This window comes from Podarcis erhardii (genome assembly GCF_964252035.2).
Source record: "Podarcis erhardii genome assembly, chromosome: 6".
NCBI lineage: Eukaryota > Metazoa > Chordata > Lepidosauria > Squamata > Lacertidae > Podarcis > Podarcis erhardii.
In genome coordinates this window covers 98,262,504-98,270,263 of record NC_138510.1, presented here as the reverse complement: position 1 = coordinate 98,270,263, position 7,760 = coordinate 98,262,504, and the positions used below count along the sequence as shown (strand labels likewise).

At 47.2% G+C, this 7,760-nt stretch overlaps 1 long non-coding RNA gene across 1 annotated transcript; it reads right to left on the bottom strand.

Annotated features, from left to right (window-relative positions):
- Positions 1 to 744: 744 nt before the first annotated feature.
- On the bottom strand, positions 745 to 1,875 carry LOC309344763. The gene is made up of 2 exons (XR_014157870.1): positions 1,679 to 1,875; positions 745 to 1,378 (listed from the first exon to the last, which is right to left on the bottom strand). It is a non-coding gene; the product is annotated as an uncharacterized lncRNA (long non-coding RNA).
- Between the last annotated feature and the right edge of the window lie 5,885 nt (positions 1,876 to 7,760).

Here is a 7,760-nt window from a genome sequence, read left to right as displayed (position 1 = left end):
CTGTACTTCTTTGGAAACAGAAATCGAAGAGGTTCTGCACAGTGTTGTGATGTTCTGACATGGGACAAAGACAAGGAAGACTTTACTTTGCTCTGGCTCTTCTGGGCATGAGGCCTCCTAGCCTCAAGGGGCAGTCAGCTGTGAGACTCTTTCTGAGGCTCAGGCAACAGACTGCTGTCCCTTGGGAGAAAATGTGGGCTTCCTCCTTACCCCACATCTACATGCACTTTCTGTGCCTTAGATTCAGGCCTTTTTCCCAGGGGGAACTCCCTGGAACTCAGTCCCGGCCCCTCTCAGGTGGGTGCCATTACCATTCTAAGAGATGAGGGAGGCGTTCATAGTGAGTTCTGGTACCTCTTTTTCTAGAAAAATAACGTTGCTCATTAGACTCATTACCCAAAGTGTCTGAGGCCTGGGTCTTCCAGCCCCTCATAGATAACTAGACCACAAGGGAGTCCTTTCTACGCTAAACTCAACGGTCACAGCTAGCTACCCATTTTCCAGTGAGGGCAAAGCTTGGGAAAAGCTTTATTTGTTCTTGGTGTTTGTTTCCCAGTTTGCTGAAAGGGGAGGTTGGAGCAGGGAAGCGGAGATAGCTAAGCCGGAGGGGCACGTCTGTGCAGGCGGCATGAGCACAGGACGCTCAGTTCCTGCTCAACAGACTGCCTGCTGAGCTTGGGAAGAATGTGCTGTCCAGTCTTTGAGAAGCAGGAGGGAAGAAAATGCAGCCAGGAGTCAGGAAGATTAACAGTATTGAGAATTTTAAAACACAAAAATAAATATTCTACATGAAGGCAAGTGGGTACTTTTTCATGGAAAACTTTTTCATTGGCATAACATACAGTAGAAACACCAAGACCCATAAGCCTGGGATAGCCAAATTTTGGTTCATGCAGGAATTGCCTTGTCCTACTGTCCCAAGTCAAATTCAGTATGTCAACTTTTTCTCCTCCTGGCCATCTTAACTTTGACAATCACTTGTAGCCGAGTAAGATTGTCTTCCATAAACACAGTTTTTGGAAGAAGCCTGTGCGTGAATTTGTTTTATGTTTGTAGATCAGTGCATGCTGACCAAGGCATAGTCTTCGTAGTAAGACTATTCCAATGGCATGAGTATCACAACGACCGGTAGATTCCTGTCTGCTGCAGCCTTCATCCGCCTTCACAGTCGTCATAACACACCGCTTGTTATCAGCCGCCTGTTCTGCGGTTGAGGACTTCTAGGATCATTCTTTCTCTAGCTCCTCCCCTTTGACCTTAACACCTTAGGTGACCCTGCTGGGAGTATGAGACTCGTGACAGCTTCGCTCACAAGGGTCATAGGAACGTGCAAGCCCACTCACCACGACAAATGAGTGAGGCCATCTTAACAGCCCTCCTTCTCTCCACACAAAAGTTAAGCAGTGGAGGCATTTTCCACCAGTGATATCCATGTTTGGAAGAGCTTCCCATACAACTCCAGGCATTCCTGTATGGTACCTTGGCATCCTCTGCTGCCTCCCCTTGGTGCCCACCAAGGTCCCCTGCCCCCTCCCATATTTTTAATGGGGTATGTGGGGCTTGTTGGTGGCTTTCGGGGGGTTGGGGGGTTACCTGCAAAAATTCTTCAAGTATAAGAGCTGCCTCTTGAGTCAAACTGCTGGAGAGTTACAGCACCTGCTGCTGCGGCTGTTGAGACCGATGTGGCAGAGTCAGGGCAGATGGAGGCATCTTTTTGCTGCTGTAAGTGCACCAGGATGTTTCTTCTCTCTCTGCTCTTCCCAGCATTCATTCCTCCCTCTAAATAACACCAGTTCCTCCCTTTTTAATAATACTTACCATCTGCACACTAGTTTGGGAAAATGTTTAAAACATAACATTATCTCAGTAATCCGTATTACAGGAGGCACAGGCAGTGAGAAAGAGTGGCTTCCGTGATACCATGTAAGGAGTTCATGGCAGGGATGTGATTTGAACTCAGGACGTCCTGATCCAGAGCTGAGCCTCCTAGCTAACTGCTAACTCTCCATCACATTATTCTGCCACTGACACAACTTCTTCTCAATTAAAGTTGAACCTCAAGGCTACGTTTGGGTAACTGGATACCTGTCATTACAACTGATGCAGTGACAGCATATATCTGTCAGCGTGTTAATGAAAAGATGAAGTCCTGCCAAAACAAGAGAAAGTGCTGCCTCTGAGGAGCTGCCCTCGGTGGCAGTTGAGGCACAGACCCAGATCTACCCACAGCAAAGAGGCAAGACCAAAAGCTACATTGGCCATTTGTACTCCGAGGTTTGGTCAGCCCCCCCCCCAAAAAAGCGTTGATTTAAAGGCACTAACAGACAGAGCCGACCCTGTGAATGTTTGCACAGGCTTTAGTCCCACAGTATTCAAAGGAGCTGACTCCCAGGTGCAGTGGCGTAGCGTGGGGGGTGCAGGGGGGGGCCGGCCGCACCAGGCGCAACATCTGGGGGTTAGGGTTAGGGGGCGCAAATCCACGGGTTGGGGGCACAAATTACTTGCCTTGCCCCGGGTGCTGACAACCCACGCTACGCCACTGCCCAGGTGGGCACAGGGTTGCAGCAGCAAAAAACCATCATGCTTTCTGCCTGTAGTTGCTGATGACCCCACGGCCAGAAAACAGTTCCCACAGGTGCAATTTAGTGTAGTGATTTGTGCAGTGAAGACTGGTCCATTTGGGCAAACCAAACTCAGTCCAGAGGTGGCTTTGCCTGTTTGCTTCCTCCTAGTATTGCCCTTGTAGAACTCAGCGGGGGTTGCCTACCTTCTTCTTCTTTATTTTTGGCAATCCCTCATAGCCAAGTAAGATTGTCTTCCATAAACATGGTCTTAACAGTGAGTCCGTAAGTGGCTGTGGAGGCCAATTCTGGATCCCCACAGCCTTCCACAGTGGGGACCTTGGTTTCCGAGTGGGAGTTGATCACGGTGTGGATTTGCCAAGCATGCCTTCCTCTTAGCACGTTTCTCCCTTGCGTCCTGAGTTCGAGTGTCTTCAAAGCCCATGACACCTTTAGTAAAGGCTGTTCTCCATCTGGAGCGCTCATAGGCAAGTGTTTCCCAGTGTTTATACTACATTTTTTTAGATTTGCCTTGAGACAGTCTTTAAACCTCTTTTGTTGACAACCAGCATTGCGCTTTCCATATTTAAGTTCGGAATAGAGTACCGTATTTTTCCCTCTATAACACGCAGATTTTTTCTCCTAAAAAGGAAGGGGAAATGTCTGTGCGTGTTATAGAGCGAATGTGTGGTCCCTGGAGCCGAAAAATCAGGCAAAAATCAAATCGCGGCGCTTCACGGAGAAGGGAAAACTGAAAAGAGGAAGCGGCTGCTTTCCTGCATTCTGCCTCAGGGTCTTACTGCCCCCCCTCCTCTGTTTCGTTGCTGTGTTTGCTGAAACGGAACAAAGAGCAGGGAAAGCCCCTCCCCTCCAGGCAAGCTCCGGTGCTGCTGGGGGAGAGGGAGAGAGAGGGGGGAAGGGAGAGAGAGAGGGGGAGGGGGAGGGAGAGAGAGAGGGGGGAGGGGAGGGAGAGAGAGAGGGGGAGGGAGAGAGAGAGGGGAGGGAGGGAGGGAGAGGGAGAGGGAGAGAGAGGGAGAGAGAGAGAGAGAGAGAGAGAGAGAGAGAGAGAGAGAGCTGGCTGGCTGGCTGGCTTGGGTGGGGGAAAACTTTTGCCTTTCTTTCCTCCAACCCGTTAAATCCCTCTCCTGCATTCTTAGCCAGCTGCTTCTCTGCACACCCCTCTCATGTCCCTTCTTTGTTTTTCCTTCGCTCCCCACTTAAAATGTGGTTACAAAGCATAGATCCACATGGATCCTCAGGATCTTTGCATTGGGTCACCCCAAATTCACCATCAGATCACATAGCATGTCCATGGCTACAGCCTGCCCCCCCAAAATCACGCACCCACTGTTGCCTGGGGCTGCAATGGTGCAAAAATGTGGTTAAAAAGCATGGATCCACATGGATCCTCAGGATCTTTGCATTGGGTCACCCCAAATTCACCATCAGATCACATAACATGTCCATGGCTACAGCCTGCCCCCCCCAAAATCACGCACCCACTGTTGCCTGGGGCTGCAATGGTGCAAAAACGTGGTTAAAAAGCATGGATCCACATGGATCCTCAGGATCTTTGCATTGGGTCACCCCAAATTCACCATCAGATCACATAGCATGTCCATGGCTACAACCTGCACCAAAAAAATCACGCACCCACTGTTGCCTGGGGCTGCAATGGTGCAAAAACGTGGTTAAAAAGCATGGATCCACAGGGATTCTCAGGATCCTTGCATTGGGTCACCCCAAATTCACCATCAGATCACATAGCATGTCCATGGCTACAGCCTGCACCAAAAAAATCACGCACCCACTGTTGCCTGGGGCTGCAATGGTGCAAAAACGTGGTTACAAAGCATGGATCCACAGGGATTCTCAGGATCTTTGCATTGGGTCACCCCAAATTCACCATCAGATCACATAGCATGTCCATGGCTACAGCCTGCACCAAAAAAATCACGCACCCACTGTTGCCTGGGGCTGCAATGGTGCAAAAACGTGGTTACAAAGCATGGATCCACAGGAATTCTCAGGATTTTGGCATTGGGTCACCCCAAATTCACCATCAGATCACATGTCTGTGGCCACAGCATGAAGCCCAAAAATGATACATCCACTGTTTCATTCAGAATGTTTTTTCCCTTGTTTTCCTCCTCTAAAAACAATGTGCGTGTTATGGTCAGGTGCGTGTTATAGAGCGAAAAATACGGTAGTTGCTTTGGAAGACGATCATCAGGCATCCGCACAACATGACCAGTCCAACGAAGTTGATGTTGAAGAATCATCGCTTCAACACTGGTGATCTTTGCTTCTTCCAGTACAGTGGTACCTCGGGTTAAGTACTTAATTCGTTCTGGAGGTCTGTTCTTAACCTGAAGCACCACTTTAGCTAATGGGGCCTCCCACTGCTGCCGCGCCGCTGCTGGACGATTTCTGTTCTTATCCTGAAGCAAAGTTCTTAACCTGAGGTAATATTTCTGGGTTGGTGGAGTCTGTAACCTGAAGCATATGTAACCTGAAGCGTATGTAACCCGAGGTACCACTGTACACTGATATTAGTTCACCTGTCTTCTCAAGTGATGTGTAAAAATTTTCGGACACACCGTTGATGGAATCTTATGAGGAGTTGGAGATGGCGTTTATAAGTGGTCCATGTTTCACAAGCATATAGTAAGGTTGGTAGTACAATAGCTTTGTAAACAAGCATTTTGGTTTCCCTGCAAATGTCTCGGTCCTCAAACACTCTGCACTTCAATCGGGAGAAAGCCACACTTGCAGAGCTCAGGCGATGCTGGATTTCGGCATCAATGTCAGCCCTTGTGGAAAGATAACTGCCTAGGTAGGAGAAGTGATCAACATTTTCCAATGTTACACCATTGAGTTGGATTTGTGGCGCTGATGAGGTGTTGTTTTGTACTTGTTGGTGCAGCACTTTGGTTTTTTAGATGTTGAGTGATAGGCCAAGCTTTCCGTAAGCTTCTGCAAATATAGGATGGTTCGGAGGTCATCCTCTGAGCGTGCGAACACTATGTTGTCATCAGCATACTGAAGCCCTATGATGGAAGTTACGGTAACCTTACTCTTTGCTTTCAGCCTGCTCAGATTGAAGAGCTTTCCATCTGTTCGATATATGATTTCTAGTCTGGTGGGGAGTTTCCCTTCAACAAAGTGTAGGATCATGTCAATGAAAATAATGAATAGAGTTGGGGCAATAACACAACCCTGTTTAACACCTGATCCCACTGCGAATGTTTCAATTTGAGAGCCATTGTTATCTGCGATTGTTGCTGTCATATTATCATGGAGGAGCCAAATGATGTTTAAAAATTTATCTGGGCGGCCAATTTTCAGAAGGACAGTCTACAGGGCATTACGATTTACAGTGTCGAAAGCCTTAATCAGGTCAATAAACGCCATATACAGAGGTTGGTTTTGCTCTCTGCATTTTTCTTGAAGCTGTTGAGCAGTGAAAATCATGTCCACTGTCCCCCTAGAAGGCTGAAAACCATTTTGTGATTCAGGAAGGGTCACCTCGGATATTGTTAAGAGACGTTTTGCTAAGATCCTTGCAAGAATTTTGCCGGCCGCAGCTAATAGAGAGATGCCTCGATAGTTTCCACAATCAGTTCTGTCACCTTTTTAAAAGAGATTGATAATTTTGGCATCTCTAAAGTCTGCTGGGATTTCTTCTCTTTCCCATTTTTTTTAATGAGTTTGTGAAGTTGTTGTGTAAGTTCAATTCTGCCCACTTTGAAGATTTCAGCAGGTATCCCATCAGATCCACTGGATTTGTTGTTTTTCATTTGGTTAATAGCTGTACACAACTCTCCCAGATTTGGAGATACAGCAAGCTCATCTCTAATTTGTTCTTGCAGAATTTGTGAGAGGACCTCAGCAGCTATGGGCAAGTTGCGGTTAATTCCCAGCTACTGGTATTCAGAGACCCCCAACAGTGGAGACCAAACTGAATAAATGCGGACTGCTATGTCTTAAGTACTATCAACTATTGACTGCTACTGCATGCCTGCTACCACATATTTTCTGCTATGCAAAATCTCTGAATGTAAGGTGCTGGCTTTGATTACAAAACATTTGCACAATATTCACATCGAGGATAGACTTCAAGTAATCATCACCAAATTTTGCAGAAGAGAATTTTTGTGGGTAAATTTGTCCTGGCTTCTGCAGGCAGGGAGAGGCTAAAATACAATCTTTCTGGAGACAAACTCTAGAATTGAATGCCCTCGTCTCCCTTCCCAAATCGCTAATCTTAGCTCTTATATAATCAGACTGATGGGCCCTGGAGGTCAATAGGGTGTCAGCTGCTGCTCCTACTAATTATATAGCTTCATGTAACAAACAGACTGCAAGGATTGGGGAGGGAGATCTAAACGAGAAATAGGACGTTGCCGTCTGGAACAATCTTTTGTTTTTCTTGGCTCTCTTGGGTATTCCCTGCATCTTCAGCCCCAATGGAGGTTTGCGTTGCTGATATGGGACATACCCACAAAAGCCACATGATGCACAACTTCAGTTCAACCATGTTACTCTGTTGCCCCAAAAGCAGCAACAAGTCCTGTGGAATCAAAAAGCAGACAAAATTATTATGGCATAAGTTTGTAGAACATCATATTTAATAATCCAACTTGGAGCAACCCGCGGAACAGAGGCAATCACACCCCAGCTGTTCCCTGCTATGGAAGAATACTACATGCAAGTCGTCACAGATTTCTAGAGCCGCACAAGACTTTTCTGCAATAGCAAGAGTGGGGTGCGGGGAAGCTTGACAGCCCACGCTTTTGATGGGTTTTATTGCTGGCTTTATTGCTGAATGATTGACAGCTGGGTTAACTATAGAGCCAACCTGGGCGTGTGCCATATCCGTCACTTGTACATTGCAGGATGTGAACTAGTACTAGTTGCCCTTTGGAGCTAGTACAGATTTCCTACTTTCTGGGCTACTGGAACTCCTGGAGAGAGGAAGGGACTGTAACTAGTTCCAGCAACTAATGTCATAGAATCATAGAATCATAGAATCACAGAGTTGGAAGAGACCACAAGGGCCATCGAGTCCAAACCCCTGCCAAGCAGGAAACACCATCAGAGCACTCCTGACATATGGTTGTCAAGCCTCTGCTTAAAGACCTCCAAAGAAGGAGACTCCACCACACTCCTTGGCAGCAAATTCCACTGTCGAACAGC